Source organism: Oryctolagus cuniculus, chromosome 6, assembly GCF_051225735.1.
Source record: "Oryctolagus cuniculus isolate XC-2025 breed Fujian yellow rabbit chromosome 6, ASM5122573v1, whole genome shotgun sequence".
NCBI classification, from domain to species: domain Eukaryota; kingdom Metazoa; phylum Chordata; class Mammalia; order Lagomorpha; family Leporidae; genus Oryctolagus; species Oryctolagus cuniculus.
The window spans coordinates 116490104-116507370 of NC_142872.1; the positions used below are offsets into that span (position 1 = coordinate 116490104).

Genomic DNA, 17267 nt, shown 5'->3' on the forward strand with positions numbered 1-17267 from the left:
TTCCTATTATTGCTTGCAAATATAAGCCATCTAGCTATATTATGAAAACTGAGGGGAAATATTAAAAGGCAAAATCTGTAAACTCACCCATTTTCTTAAAAAAGAGTTTGCAGGGTTGCATTGTGGTGTCATGAGTTAAGCTTCTGCCTGTGATGTGGATATTCCACATGAGCACCTGTTCATGTCTTGGCCGTTCAATCTCCAATCCAGGACACTACGAATGACCAGGGAAAAGCAGCAGAAGATGGCCCAAGTGCTTGGACCCCTGCACTCATGTAGGAGACCTGAGTGAAAATCCTGGCTCCTGGCTTTGACCTGGCTCAGCCCTGGCTGTTGTGACCATCGGAGATGTGAACAAGTGGATGGAAGATTTGCCTCTCTCTCTCTCTCTCTCTGTAACTCTTTCAGAATAAATAAATGAATCTTTTGTTTTAAAGAGGAGTTTGCATTTTTTAACATCAATCACTGAGTTTCCAGCAATCATTTGGTCCCTTATTATAAATACAACTTCATGGAATGCTCCAAAGCAGTTATTATTTTCTGAAATGCTCTAGATTAAAAAAAAGGTAACGTTTCAGGTATTTTGAACCCATTCTAGTTAAAGTTCAAAATATGAATGCACATCAAAAAATTCATGAAGGAATGAAATTAAAGATACATTTATTTTAGTGCAAAAAATTTTGAAATCCATACATATTTGTGGTATGCATTGGTCTCTTGTGGTTGCTCCAATAAAGTAACACAACTCAGTTCTTCAAAGAACACTCATTTATTTTTCAACAACTTTGGATGTTAGAAGAATGAAATTAATTTCACTGGGCTAAGGTCAAGATGGTAACAGGATTATCCTCCCTTGGGACCTTCTGAGGAAGAATCTTTTTCCATTTCTAGTTTCCAGAGTTGCATTCCTTGGCTCAAGACCCTTCCTTCATATTCAAAGCTAGTAGCATAGCCTCTTCAATTCTCTGCTTCCCTGACATCATCTTATTCTCTTGTGCAAACAGTCAAACTTTTGTCTGCCTCCACTCATCTGGACAGTGGGTGATTACATGTAGGACCTAGCCAGCTAAGCCAGGATCTCTCTCCCATCCTAAATCTTTAATCATATCTACAAGGTAACATATATATATATATATATATATATATATATATATATTCACAGGTTCCAGGGATTAGGGCATGGATGATGTAATTGGCTATTATCCAGGCTATCTACCATAATGAATGTCACTATAGCTATTTGACTTAAATAATATAATGTAAGCCAAGAGAAAGCTGGGACAGTGTTGTGGCTGAATCCATGTGCCCATTGATGTTAACTCCAATCTTGTCATTGTCAATTGTGTAAGCCTAGAGTTTTGGAAGCTCCTGTGTAAATCAAGGTCAGAGCTAAACAGCTATGACTCCAGACTCACAAGCTTGCAAAAGGCAAGCCAACTGGGTCACAACTAGGGTAAAGCTGACCATCCTGAGACACCTAGTGGAAATCAGGACGCATACTCATACCTGCCCTCCCCCGAAAGCGTTTGAACCCAGAGCCAAGCTGCAATCAAAATCACTGTGCAGTGAAAGAGAAAGTCGCGATAATGAAATGACACAAATAGAAAGTGAAGGAGAACATTACAAAGAAGACTGCATTAAAAATATGTTACACGATACTAAACCTAGAGATTTCTGAACTGGGCAGTGATGATTGAGTTAGCCCTGAGAATAGCAATGGGGGCAGATGTTTGATGCAGCAGTTATGATATTGCTTGTGAAACCCACAGTTTACATTAGAGCCCCTGGGTTCATGTTCTGTTTCTGCTTCTGATTGCATCTTCCTGCTAATGCATATCCTTGGAGGCTGCAGGTAGTGGCTCAAGTACTTGGGTCATTACCACACACATGGGAGGCCCAAATTGATTCCATAGCTCTTAGCTTCAAGCTTGCCCAGTCCATCAGTCCATGAGGGTCTCTCTCTCTCTCTCTCTTTCTCTCTGCCTTTCAAATAAATAAAGCAATAAATGATTTGAAAAGAAGAGCAATGATTGTCCATGCAAAGGGCTGAGAAGGAATGCTTTAAATTCTAACCAACCTAAGCTTTAATTCCATCCCTGCCATTTACGAGCTGAAAGGGAGGTCACTTAACTTTTCTGGGCTTCAGTTTCCTCACCATAAAGTAAGATTAAACAAAAACTAAGGGCAGGCATTGTGGTGCAGCAGGTTAAACCACCATTTGTGACTCCTGCATTCTATATGGTAGTAGTTCGCACAGTGCCTGGGCTGTGGTAAGCACTCAATAAATACCAGAATTTGGAATAGTCTATTGACCTAATAATTAAGATGCCTGCATCTTAAATTGCAGTGTCAGAATTAATTTCCCACCTCCAGCTTCCTGCTAATGCAGATCACGGAAAGCAGCAATGATGGTCCAAGTACTTGGGATGACCTGGATAGAGTTCCCCAGGTACTGGCTTTAGATTGGCCCAACCATGGCTGTTTTCAGCATTTGGAAAGTGAACCAGCATATAAAAGATTAGAGAAGATCTCTCTCTCTCTTTCTTTTTCCCTTCCTTTGAAATAATAAATAAATCTTGGGGCTGTCACTGTGGTGCAGAAGGTTAAGCCACAACCTGCATTGCCAGCATCCTATGTGGGTGACGATTCAAGTCCCGGCTGCTCTTCTTCTGATCCAGTTCCCTGCTAATGCACCTGGGAAAGCAGCAGAAGATGGCCCAAGGGTGAGGGACCCTGCAACCATTGAGAGACCAGGAAGAAGCTCCCGGATCCTAGCTTTGGCCTGGCCCAGCCTCGATCATTACAACTTTATGGGGATTGGGGGCCTGCATCGTGGCATAGCGGGTAAAGACGCCGCCGCAGTGCTGGCATCCCATATGGGTGCCGGTTCGAGACCTGGCTGCTCCACTTCTGATCCAGCTCTCTGCTATGGCCTGGGAGAGCAGTGGAAGATGTTCCAAGTCCTTGGGCCCCTGCACCTGCGTGGAAAACCTGGAAGAAGCTCCTGGATCTTGGCTTCAGATTGGCACAGCTCCAGCCATTGTGGCCATCTGGGGGAGTGAACCAGTGGATGGAAGACTTTTCTCTCTCTCTGCATTTCCTTCTCTCTCTGTGTAGCTCCGACTTCCAAATAAATAAATTAATATTAAAAAAAAAAACTATATGGGGATTGAACCAGCAGGTGGAAGATTTCTCTGTCCCCCTCTCTCTCTGCAACTCCAGTTTCAAACAAATAAATAAATCTTAAAAACAACCTATTCATGGGGTTATTGTGAAGGTTATAGGGCGATCACATATCATCTGAATATCTAGAACATATGGCTATTCCTAAAGCCCTAAGTGCAGGGACAGTGGTATTGAGAGGGAGTTTGACCTGTTGCTGATGACATTGACATTCAGCTTATTGACATTCAGCTACAGGAGGAGATTGCATACCCCTACTCCATGGCAAGACAGCTGGGTGTATTAATTGATGAGCCCTGACTCACTTCTATGTATGGGTTCATGGTCACTTGGAAAGTTTCTAACCTTCTGGTGAATTCTTGAATCCCTGCCATCTTTCCTTCACACACTGGTGCATGAGATCATGGTCAGTCCTCTCTATGTCTGGACTCCTTGGTTTCTGGCCTAATGGGTTTTGGTGAAGGACCCGCTGCCACATCAGCACTGAGCTTCCCTGCTTACACACTTGCTTATGCACCTGTTTGCCCCATCGTGACTGCTTATTTCTCATTCTTCCTAGAGCCGTTTATCACGTGCCATCTCTACTCATTTCTCTGCTTACACAAATAGATGGGCCTTATGTAAACAACATGAACGAATTATAGTAAGTGACATTACTGGTGAACTGACCAAATACCAAATAGAGAAGATCTTTGAGTCGTGCTTTTTAGTGATGTTTGCATGAAAGTTTTCCTGAACCCAAAAGACATAGTTCCCTCTCTCATCTCTTCTTTTAAATCAGTAGCTGTTCAGAATGCAAGACCATTTATGTTAACGATGTCTACCAATTGATTTTAATTTTTCTGAGAACATTACAAATAATGATAACTTTCAGGAAACACATGCTATCATATATTTGTTTAGAAATTCAAAATTGCATGTCCTTTTATTTCTGAAAGACTTTAAAATTGCTTAGGAATTAAATCAAAAGGGAGTAAGTAAGGATACAATAAGGGAGAACATCTTAAAAAGTAGACAGAGTAATTTTTTTTTTATTTAAAAGCAAGATTTATTAGAGTCAGAGACAGCCAGCCAGAGTGGCATGGGAGGGACAGGGGCTCCAACAGATGTAAAACCCGAAGGGGCTGTTGGACACCTCTTCAATAAATAACTTAAATGTATTATATATTTATGTGACACAGTTGTTCTATGCTCTCTAGATACTAGAGTAAAAGTGTAAGCATATTAAGACAGATACGTTTAAAAAGGCAAGTATATATTAGCATATAAGACTATTCTAAATACACTCAAGTAGAAATTTATTACAATGATCCATATTATTGCATATCGGTATATTAACAAGTTAATGACATAATAATAATAAATAAGATCTTTCTAAATATAAAGGCTTAAGAAAAAAAATTTAATATTAACACTCCAAAATAAATACTTAATTATAAAACGCATATTAAATATATTTAATTATAAGTCAATATGAATATATTTCTGTTAAGAGCTATATATTAGTTTTCAAGGACTGTCACAACAAATATGACAAAGAACGTTGCTTAAACAATAGATATTTACTGTTAGAAGTCTAAAAACAAGATGATGGCAGATTATTTCCTTCTGAAGCTTGCAAAGGAGTGTCTTCTCCTGAGGCTTCCTTGCTACAGTGGTTTTCTGGCAATTGGGTTCCTCGGCTTACAGATTCACTTGAACTCTGCCTTCATGTTCACATGGTGATCTCCCCATGTGTATGTCTCTGTGTCCAAATGCTCCCTGTTTATGAGGACACCAGATGGAGTGGAGTAAGGACATATTACTTCAGTATAACTTCATCTTTACTTACCTAATTACGATGCAATGACCTTATTTCCAAATCAGGTCACATTCTGAGTTCTTGGAGGTTAGGAATTCAAGATATGAATACTGACCAAGGTGATATAGAATAAATACTTTAGTTTCAGAGAGTTGTCCCACTACTGACACAGGCTTGTGATGTTATGATTTAAATAGAATCTGGCTCCCCAAAATCATGTAGATGCTTAAACCCTAAAGTTTTATATTAATTATTAATGGATTAATGCTAATGTTCGATAGGTTATGGTACAGTCTTGATATAATTATGATGTCCAAGGGTGGAATCTTTAGGTTGCTAGGGTAGGGCCCTATGATTGAATCATGGTGTCTGTGTAAGGAGACCTCATAGAGGGTAAGGAATGTGCTCCCCGTGCCTCCCTGTTCCCTCGCTCACCAAGTGATCATTCTTCTGCTGTTCTCCAGCCTTACCAGATCCCCGGACCAAGGGAACCATCCAATCTTGAACTGTGAACTTCTAAATCTGCAAACTAATTGAAATGGTCTCACTCTCTAGTTAATGTTTTCCATTATTTTAGTTATAAGTAAAAGCTGAGTAATACATGGAGCATTTAGACGAATAAACTGTAGCATCATCCATAGTCTTAAGCCAGCATCTGACAAGTTCTAGATCATATTTAATTCCTGCCCAAACTTTCTATCACCTACTTGTGTCCAGAAAGTCTTTGCTGTTGCAAGTCTTATGAATGAGATTCAAAGGATGAAGGACACTCAATCATTTTTCCACCCATAATGATTGGATATATGTCCACAATCATTCCATTAAAACTATAACTCCATACCCCAGGATTGCTTGTGAGTTTTCCTAACCTCCTGGATCTTACCAGATGTTCTAAGACCAACGATGTCACTATGTGATTGCAGGTGGAACAGCAGGGCTCCATCTTCCTGCATTCATCATGACTACTATAAGGAAAAAGAGCTCCAGTTCATGATCTACTGCCAATATCTTCAAATAGCAGACAAAGCTGCTGTTTTAGGGGAAGGAATAGATCCCGTCCCTCCAGGGATCTAGAATGTGAAAAAAGTCTCTTACTTTCTCCCTAATTGTGAGAAGTTTGTTTTTAAGGTAATGTCTGATTTATGATACACTTTCAAAGCAGTTATCAAGTAATAAACAAAAAACAGGTAATATGTAACCAAGTAATGAGAAGTCAGATAAACAGAAAAAAAATCATCATGATAAAGCACCCTTTGTCCAGGGGAGCACTATTGTGTAGTTATTAAAAGTCAGGTTGCTGCCACGTCTACGATTATTGCTTTCACACTGCTGCTGCCATCATAGGTGTCACAGTCATCATTATCAACATAGTCTAATTTTTATTAAGGAGATATACATTTTGAAGAATATGTTCAGAGAAAGCCAAACACTCCTCTGCTCTTCTATAGCTTTATGTCTTCAAGCTCCAAATTTAAGTAGACCTGAACTGAATCCTGTCCACACCACTTAACAGTTCTGTTACCTTGTATAGCATTAGGTTTCTTAGATGTAAACTCAGTATAAATGAAGTAGCTATCTCATTAGAATTTAGCAGTATATGCCAATATAAATCAGGAAATTATTATATTGAACAAATTTACTTGGTCTAAAATAAAAAAAAATCCTGAAGTTAGATATTAATTGATAAAAAGGCTACTTGCCATTTTTTATTGTTGGAAAAATAAAGGGGGTAGATGTCTGTACCAAAATTATTGTTTGATTAAACCCTTCTGGGGACATTTTTAACATTAGTTACATTCAAGGACCTGAAGTATTCTTGTTACTGTTAACAGCCGGGGAGAAACTCATGCTAAGAAACCAAATCTTTAGAGAATTCCATATTGCTAGCAAGGGAATATGCTGTTCTAACTTATTATGGTAATATCTTACTCTTCAACCAAATAAACAGTAAACAACTCACAGAATTTAATGAGAAAATTACCCAGATGCTAAAAATGTTAACGAGAAAGACATGTAAATCATTAAATTATTCTAAATAGTCAGCTTATTATATGAAGAAATCATTTTCCCTGAGGTGCTAGTGATGTAATATCCTGACAATGTATCTCTATGGGGAAGTCTAGGTCATCATGAAACAAAGATAGGCTTGATTAGGAAATTCTATGCCTTGTATTTAAAAGAAAGCATTCTGGGGGCTGGCATTTGGCCCAGGGGTTAGATAGTGTGTGGGACACCTGCATCCCATATTGGAGTGCCTTGTGTCCAAGTTCCACCTCTCCTCATAATTTTAGCTTCCTGATAACGTTCACCCCAGGAGGTAGCAGGTGATGACTCAAGTACTTGGGTCCCTGCCACCTATGTGAGAGACCTCGTTTGAATATCTGGCCCAGCCTAGCCAGGCCCAGGCCCACTTGTGGGCATTTGGGAAATGAACCAACAGATTGAAGATCTCTGTCTTGTCTCTGTCTTTGTCTTTCTGCCTTTCAAATAAAACAAAGGATAAATAAAAATGAAAAAGAAAACTGAAAACATTCTAATGTGATATTCATTTCCTGTCTTAACTGCAGTCTCTTGTCTACACAGAGACTCCTCACTCAGCCTTAATTCGGGTTGACAGTCTACAATGTCTCACCCTGACATGTAGCCTGAAAAGTGATGAATGCAGTATGGAACACTGATTTTTCCTTATTTGAGTGGAATATGCTAAGAGTTTCACAGAAAGGGTATTTTTTAAACTTTAATTTGATTACTAATCTCTAAGTCATATGTTCTTTCCAAAGTCCAAATTACTGAAGCTTGACAGGAGCAAGCACAAAGCAGAATCTTAAAGTTAATCCTTAACAAGGTCTGTCTTCTTTTATAACCTAAAGCCCCTCAACTTGAAGTAGTGGCCAAACTATATACATATTTTTTTTTCATATCTGTGAGCCAACACTTTATCGTATAAAGAAGCTTTGGATAAATTGGCTAGTCACATGGATCAGTGAAGAGTAGAAGGGAAAAGTGATATGACAAGAGCATGGTGGAATAGGAAAGGGCAAAAAGAGAGGAAATGAAAGTTTTACAAGAATCAGAACAAGATCTGAAAAAACTTCTGAGAGGTTCAGTGTATAATATACTAAATATACTAAAGATATAAATGCCTACAGGTTAAGACTATGCTATTCAGAATTGAACTTTAAGAATTTGTGAGAAAAAAAATAGATCAGTTCATTTAGTACAATTTAATTCAAAGTATGTTCCCCAGCCAACAGTAGGATATCCATTAGACCTTCTTAGGAAAAAAAAAAAGTACAGATCATTTCAAATGAGCTTAATCCATTAATATGTCATCCTCTTTCATCTTATACTCTGTCCAGCAGCAAAAAAGGTGTTTGAAAAAGGAAAAATTAAATTCAAGGAGTGTTACAGCCCAATAATTTAAAAAAATGCTATGTGAAAAGTCCAGAAGTATTTTGAAAATATGCGAGATTCTAAAACTCACCAAAAAGATCAAATCCTTCTCAATGTCAAGTGAACATATTAATGACAGTGCGGAGAGCTCATTGAATTTAGGTTATAAAAACTTTGAAAATATTCCTTTAGAAACACATTTCAACTTATTATAATATAGGACACAATTAATCAGCATAAAATCACTGTATAGTAAAAGTATATCAAATACACTGAGGGAATGGAATGAAATCTTTCACCGATCATGGCAGAAAGGCCCTCATAAGACTTGCCTGATGAAGCAGCTTGCTGTGCCAATGCAATGTTAACATTAGATATGGGTGTACAATCATGCCATCAAGTTGATCAAAAGCAAAAGAGGATGTTTTACATCTCATTTTAAAATAAGCTGAATCTTAGGGGAGGCAGCAGTGTGTATTGCAATGTACATTGGTATATGCATCAGGAAATCTGCATCTACATGCTCTGACTTTACCATTTATGAGTTATACAAATTCGGGGCCAGCATGATGGCATAGCAGGTAAAGCTGCCACCTGTAGTGCTGGCATCCCATATGGGCACCAATTCAGGTCCTGGCTACTCCACTTATGATCCAGCCCTCTGCTGTGTCCTGGGAAAGCAGTGGAAGACGACCCAAGTGCTTGGGCCCCTGCACCCTCCTGGGAGACCTGGGAGAAGCACTTGGCTCCTCGTTACTTACTGAAGCATTGTCTTTTTACTGCAATGTAAATTTTAAAATGTTATCCCAAAAACTAAAAAGAGAGAGAGAGAGGGAAGGAAGGAGAGGGAAGGAAATATCACTATGTTCTTAGAATTGTATCTATGAACTATATTGAATCTATTAAAAATTTTAAAAATAGTTCCATAAATTTGGGCAGCTCACTTACCTAATTAAACCTAAGTTTCCTCATTGGCAAAATAAAGACAACACTAGAGCCTCTGTTTTCAACTCACAGGATTTTTATGAGGATTGAATGACCTCAAATATTTGAAAGAACAATGTAAACTATAACCTCTATAAAACTACTGCTAAAATAAATATTTGTTAGAATTTTCACATAAAACGAGCATTGATGCTTTTCACCTGTCAATGTAATTCCATTGCTGAGTATAAAACATATATTTAATTGATTCAAGTTGGTGATCAATTAACGTTTAAAAATTTCACCTCAATAAAATGCTGAATCATCGTGCAAACATTTTAAACCAATGTCTCTGATTACAGTCATTCCTAACAGAGTCCATATTTCAGTTTTCTTCAGAGCTTTAAATTGAGTGCTATCCCTTGGAGAATGCAATGCCAACATCCTAATTTATTTTCAATTAGTAGTTAATTTGCTTTAAAATGTGTTATCAACACTGCCTAGTCCTGAGAGTTTCCCAAACCAGACAAGGGTATTGGGAATCCACCTCGTTTCCTTTTTATGGATGATTAATAGGTCACGCAAAATCATACCCTACTCTGAGCAAACTTTCAGAGAGACACACAAGGCTGCCCAAACTTCAGCACTGTTCTGTGACAGTTAAAGCACAGAAAATTTTCTCCCTGATGTCCTATAGGACAGGGAGCTGAAAACTTCTGTTTAAAAACAATTGTGTTAGGAGCTAGGAACTTCATCCAGGAACTTTACATGGCCTAACCTGGCTGTTGCAAGAACTAGGGGAGTGAGCCACTGGATGGAAGACCTCTCTGCATCTCTCCTTCTCTCTATGTCACTCTGCCTTTCAAATAAAGATGTAATTTAAAAAAATTTTTTTAAAACTCAAAGATACGACAAACAGTTACAGCTTTCCCATGTAATAACCCTATCCAATTAAGGTAAAAAAGATCTCATTTATGAAATATATTATGAAATATCTAGAAGTAAACGCTAAAATACTTTAAATGATATTATAAAACTCACACATTAATGGTGATACATTGAATATTCCTGAATTAGAAAAATCACTATATGAAGATATCAAATTGATTCATAGGTTTAGCCATTCGGTAAATACTCCAGTTTACTCAAGAAACTTGAAGCTGGCACTGTGGCATAGCCAGTAAAGCCACCACCTGCAGTGCTGGCATTTCATACGGGCACTTATTCAAGTCGTGGCTGTTCCACTTCTGATCCAACTCTCTTTTATGGCCTAGGAAAGCAGTAGAAGATGGCCCAACTCCTTGGACTCTTGCACCCATGTGGGAGACCTGGAAGAAGCTCCTGGTCCCTGGCTTCAGATCGACCAAGCTCCGGCCTTGTGGCCATCTGGGGAGTGAACCAGTGGATAAAGACCTCTCTCTCTCTCTCTCTCTCTCTCTCTCTCTCCCTCTCTCTGCCTCTGTTTCTCTGTAACTCTGTGTTTCAAATAAATAAATAAATCTTTAGAAAAATGCATTAAACACATCTAAAAAAAGAAACTTTACAGAAGAGTAATAAAACAGGAACCGGACTATTGGATTAAAAAGTATAAAATAATGCTACAGACATCTAAAGATCTAGCACTGGTATTGGAATAGATATTATAAAGAACAGAGAGACCAAAAATAAACTTAGATGCATATGGAAAATCATATATAACAAAGGTGGCATTTTCTTTCAGTTGGTAGATCTTAATTGGCTTTATTTGTGACTCTAGAATGAGGCAATACTTTATTCCATAAAATAAAGTGTTCTAGTCTAAAGGTGGCATCTGAAAACAATGTTGGGCAACTAGAGCACTAGATAAGTAACAAGTAACTTTTCTTAGTTTATTTTGTATTACATACCTAAATTTTCTTACATGTTAAATATATTTTATGTATTAAGTTTTTATGTACATATAAACATATAGCTATAACAGAAAATATAAGTAAATACTTTAATGATATTGCAGAGAAAATGGCCTTTCAATATGACCTAGAACTCAGAAGCCACACAGGAAATATTTGATGATTTGTTCATTTGGTTGCATAAGAAAATTAAAACTTCCATGCAGCAGAAGACAGCTCAGGGCTAAATTACATGAACCACAGCTAAAAGCAAGCAGTTTGGCAAAAAAATACACTGAGCTTCCTCTGCAAATCAATAGCCAAGATAAACAAATCAAGTAGACAAGTCAGTAAAAGTGATCAACAAGCAAGTTACTGAGGAATACAAATGGCCAGTGGACACTGCTTTGTCAAAATCATTGGCTATAGATTTGTGGATATAAATATGTGGATTTTGGGACATAAAAAATGGCCACAAAGGTTTGAATATATATTATATGCATTTTTCTCTTATTTTTCAATAGGTATTATAGCTACACTATTTGCCCCTATTTTATTTAATTTTGCACACACAGTTTCAGAGTGAAAGAAAAATGACAAAAATGATGTCTATTTGAGTATTAACAGTGGTTGTCTGGATCATTAGATTATAGGTGATGATATTCTTTTGGTTTACCTGTATTGTCTAGATTTTTTACATTTTATAAGAAGAAAGATATTGAAGACAAAATTGTTTTTATAAAAGGAATTAGTTCTCCTGTTTTCCAAAAGTCAGTTGTTGAGATCTCCCTCTTCAAATAAACCAGATAACTAGGTCACTGTATTTGTGAAAAGACAAACTCACTAATATATAAATCCAACTTAACCTGTTCTTAGTCTACAATTATTAGCAGAACATGATTCTACATATAAAAGGTTTCCCACTTAATCATTTGTGCATTTAATTAGAGTAAGTTGTTGACAATTGCTTTGATAATTTTAATAATAGGAGCCTTAGGATGCTCACTTCATCATGTAAAAACCATTAAAATGTAAATGAAATATTTAAATAACAATTTCACACTGTAATTTTCAGCTACTTAGAAGAGTTTTTCCTACTTATGAAAGGCTCAGAGGAAAGCTTTGGACACTAAGAAACTGACAAACTTAATGTGTCATGCTTTGTAAGGCACAATCTTGAGAAGACATGAAAGCCAACAATAGCACAAGAGGCAATGGAAAATTATTGCAAAAATAAATCTAGAAGATGGCACCTATTTTAAGACCATCTATTTGTTTAAGTTAGCATTGGGGATAGAGAGGGAGAGTAAATCTGCAATTCAGATCCGCAAAAAATATTCAACAGAATAAAAACAAATATAAAAATAATTTTTAAGTTAACTAACTGGATAAAATATAAATCTAAATTCATGATCCAGAAAAAAATGACTGAGGAATGGTTATAATACATGATCTATTGCGATTAAAAGTGAAAATCATATTAGAACTAGGGCATAAATGAAACAGAATTTCAGTAATTCAGCAATGCTTTTGCCCTCATAAGAAAACATATTTTTGCTGACAGCATAACTTCTAGCATGTCTGTCCTGGTGCATGTAAAGATAGAGAAAAAGCATTTTCTTCTTTAGGAAAAAAAGATTAGGAACTAAAAAAAAAAAAAAAAAAAGACCTGTTCCTGTTCCCAAATTAGGGACAACTTGTATGAAGACTGGTTGTGGTCAAGGGTCAAATATCCACTAAATCTCATTCCCTCTAAAATCAGCTTGGCCCTTCCCATGCTCTGAGCGCGAGCGCACTCTCTTGTTCTGCTCAGCAGCACTACCCAGACAGCCACTTTTCGGATCAGTGCTTACATTTTGCCGACACTGCCCAGAGGCCCAAGATTAATTTCCGGTAGACCACAGGTATAAGGAGGGAGCCGAAAATGACGAGCAGGGCTAATCTGTCAGTCTAGAAAACAGAAAAGGAGAGGAGAGACAGGGAAAAGAAGGAAGACCGACTGAGGACACTGTTGATTGAAGTCAAGATATACAAGCATATACTAATACGTCCACAAAATTCAAACTCACTGACAAAGGGAGTATGTAGTGCCCTTTAATGGTTAGAAAGACTTTTGCATTCCCCAAGGAGGAAGGCTACAGTCATGCATCGTTGTTTCCCCGCCTACACGGAAGTCCAGGGAATTGAGACCACATAGTCCAATCTGTCAAAAACGCAAGGTGAGTATTACAAATCTAGCCTGCAAAACAGACATTTAAACATGTGGTGTGATGAATGTTAAAGCAGAGGAGAGTACAAGGTGCCCCACAGCACACAGGCCAGGCAATGAATAGGAACGTGGGGGAAGGAAAATTAGTTTAGCTGAAACTGAAAAAAATGAGCAGGAATTAGCCAAAGAGCAGGAAAGGGTATTTCTCTGAGACAGAGAGAATGGATTCTGTAAATGCCCAAAGACAAGAGACGTATTAAATATGAAATGAAAAGAGCACAGACTGGGAATTGTAGCAAAAACTAATGAGGTAGGATTTAACTGTCAGGACACTGGAAGGTCACTTAGGTCACATCACAGACAATTGCAGCTATGGAAAGTGTAAGTAAAGAATTTGCAAACATATTAAAGTCATTTACCAATGACTGGCCTTCACTTATATAAGAGAGGCAATTAGGGTAGTTTAGACTGGAAGATAATTAAGGATTTGCAAGGCCCCCAAGGATATTGCTGTAACTTTTAGTCATCATTATTCTTTAATGGAGATGAACCTGACGTTTCCTACAAGTAGTCTTAACTGAATCACCTGATACAGATGCTTTGATTTAGCTCTTTCTGAGATAACATATCCTTTAAAAAATTTCTGGCTCTTTGAATTCTGGTGTTTTGGAGTCCAAAATGCTTGTTATATTTTAGAAATGTTAGAAATTTCCATCTTCAATTCATGAAATCTCCAATATTTTATAGTTTCAAAAGATAAACCAGCACATGTCAGATTGTGATTGATCCCTCATTTAGTCAGTAAATGGTCATTGATTTTGTACCTTATACATGTATTGCATAAGTAGTACACAATTTCAGATATAACTTATGTATTCTATCATGCACATACATTATAAAGCATTAAGTTCATTTTAAACAATGTACAAAAATTAAAATTAAAAAAGAATGTGCTGGGGCAAAAGAAATTCTGGTAGAAAAATAGAACTTTTGCAAGGAATTTATCTTGTGAACCCACTCCAGAGACCACATAATCCACACAAAATGTTCCAATAGGGAGTTGTTAATTTGTTTTCATATAGACATAAATTTTACACATGGGGCTTCTTATTTCTTACCTGAAGAAATAAAATATTATGCCTAAAGCATTCCTAATTCTGAATTTATTAGCGTACTTTCACAGGGAATTAACCAAATGTTCTCACTGTTTTGATTGGCACAAGAAAATTCCAACCACAAGAATCACTTAAGCCACCATTTACTCTTGAATAGATTCGACGTATTGTGTTGCCCGTGTGTTGCCCGTCTTTGACAAGGAATTTCAAACGTGTACAGTGGTATGGCTCTCTCGAAGCCTTACGTTTCTTACTGCAAGGAACAGAGAAAAACAGATTATTTAGTATTAAGATGCTAACCCTTAGGCCTCTATAAAATAAAAATACAGAGGACAAGAGGGGGGACATGTGCAGTAACAAGGATTATCATGCAAAGCCCTCCAGATGCTTCCTAATTTAAAGCAGGAAGTAAGTATTTTCTTTTGTGATTAAGTAACTGCGTTTGAACATAGCACTGAATACTCCGGCCTATTGGCCAGACCTTGGCTTCTCAGCTCTGCCAGGTATTGACCCCACTCTGCCACTTACTGTGTGATGCCAGGCAAGTTACTGAATCCAAAATCTTTGATTCTTTATCTATAAAATGAGTAAGAGCAACTTACCTCCTAGTTTTGTTGGGTGGATGAAATGAAATGAAATGATCTAAGTCAGGTGCTTAGCACAGTTCCTGAGCTATTATAAGCACTCAACAGATAGCTGCATATGAAGTAGGTGTGGGGAGCAACCCGGACTAGACTAAGTTACTGGAATTAAGACTTATTCTATGCATCTGCTCTCCCACAATATGGCGCTGAGAAGGGAGAAGCAGCTTCTACACAGCTGCCTCCAGTTCAACCAATAAACTGTAGGACCTGCTCCTGATTGGAGGAGAGCAGCGTACTCGGCGTGTGGGTAGCAGAGTTGGGATTGGCAGAAGAGGACTATAAAGGAGGAGAGAGACAACATGCACCAGGAACATCTAAGGGGAACATCTGAGGGAGCACCTGTGCAGCCCCCGAGAGAGCCGGCCGGCGGTGTGCCGCTCCCCCGCGGAAGTGGGGAAAGTGGCCAGGGGGAACCGCCCTTCCACGTAGGTGGAAGGGACGGTAGCCAACCCGGGAAGAACCAGCAGCAAACCCGGGGAGGGCTGAGCAGACGAAAGAACAACGCAGGGTCCTGTGTCGTTCCTCCACGAAGATGGGGAGCGACAGTAGGCATTTGGCCTGGTAAAATGCCTGTGTCCCACATTGAAGTGCCAGGGTTCAATTCCTGCTTCTGGTTACTGACTCCAACTCCCTGCTAAGAAAAACTCTGGGAAGCAGTGGTGATGGCTTAAGTTATTGGTTTTCTGCCACCCACGTGGGAAACCTGGATTGAGTTCCTTGCTCAAGGCCTTGGCCCTGTCCTGGCTATTGTGAGCATCTGGGTAATAAATTGCTGGCTTGTAGCTTTCTCTCTGTCTCTCTCCCTCTCTGACTCTCAAATACATCAGTAGCATTTGAAAAATGAATAAATAACAGCATAGCTGCTCAGAGATAGAGGTATGTGTGGAGTATAACAGTGCCTTTTCTGACAAAGACCGCAAGGTTAATGTACATTATCCATACTGTTTTTGCCCTTGTTCTGACAAAATTTTTGTCTCCTTTGTTGATCACAGTGTCCCTTCAACTGTCTGTCTGAATCAATGTCATTCTTTTAGATTAAAACTAGTGAGAGGAAGCTATCAAACCTATGCTATAAAGCAGCAGGCAGAGAACTAGAAACCAAGGATGTGGGTAAGATAAAAATTCTGAACAGTCCTTGTCTCGACTGTTGAGGAATAATTTTGTTTTCATATAATTTTTTAACTCTTTACTTAGTACACAGTTAATTGTGTGTGTATAAAATTAATTGAAAACAAATATTAGTAAAAAATAAGAATGGGAACAGGAGATGGGGGAGGAAGAGGGTTGGGAGTGTGGGTGGGAGGGTGTCTATGAGGGAAGAATCACTATATTCCTAAAGTTGTATTTACAGAAAGCATGAAGTTCATATACCTTAAATAAAAGGTTTCTGGGAAAAAAAGTTACATAAAACTTTCATGTTTCACTTTGTTTTCCAAACCAAGGGAAAGTTTAAATAAAAACACCAACTTTTTATATCCTAATGCTAATATGTGGCTTCATTGTTAGTTGATGTTTTTGCTCTTTTGAAAATCTCCTTCATCTATGGGAAAGGTCATCCCAGGCCTGGCACCCTCTCTCCACGGTACAGCCTAATTGTACTGGAGGAAAGTCGGAAGAAGAAAGTGCATACACGCCCTTTGCCTTGATGCTTGCACTGTTGGCTTCAGATCTCTATACTACCACCAGCACTTGCTGGCCTGCTTAATAATTTCAGCAACAATTTTCTGTTGCTTTGATTTGTTTTTGCCTGCATATCATACCCTGCTTTGGAAACTGTCACCTCCTGTCCCCTGGGTGTTCCCATAGACAGTTCACCTCCTTGGTGGGCAAACAATATCACCAGGGAGAGAATCTTACTGGAGGTATGAATGTAGGCTCTGCTGCCAAATTAGGGACCGTTTGTTTGAAAATGAGGCCAGTACCAGAAAACCAGAGCCAGGGCACAGATAGAATCTTGCTGATATTGCATAAGAATGCCTGGCCTTTGTTCCAGGAATGCCTGGCACACAATAGGGGTCCAATTATGTTGTCCCTGAAACACTGTGTCCCTGGAAAAATGTACCAGAGCCCTAAGAATCTTGATTTCTTAAATGAGGTCCTGAGCACCACTTCTCATTCCATTCCTCCCAC

At 38.3% G+C, this 17267-nt stretch overlaps 1 long non-coding RNA gene across 1 annotated transcript; it reads right to left on the reverse strand.

Moving 5' to 3' along the window:
- Nucleotides 1-4189: 4189 nt before the first annotated feature.
- On the reverse strand, nt 4190-16270 carry LOC149126264 (uncharacterized). The gene is made up of 3 exons (XR_016235798.1): nt 15096-16270; nt 14497-14746; nt 4190-4944 (listed from the first exon to the last, which is right to left on the reverse strand). It is a non-coding gene; the product is annotated as an uncharacterized LOC149126264 (long non-coding RNA).
- Nucleotides 16271-17267: the final 997 nt, after the last annotated feature.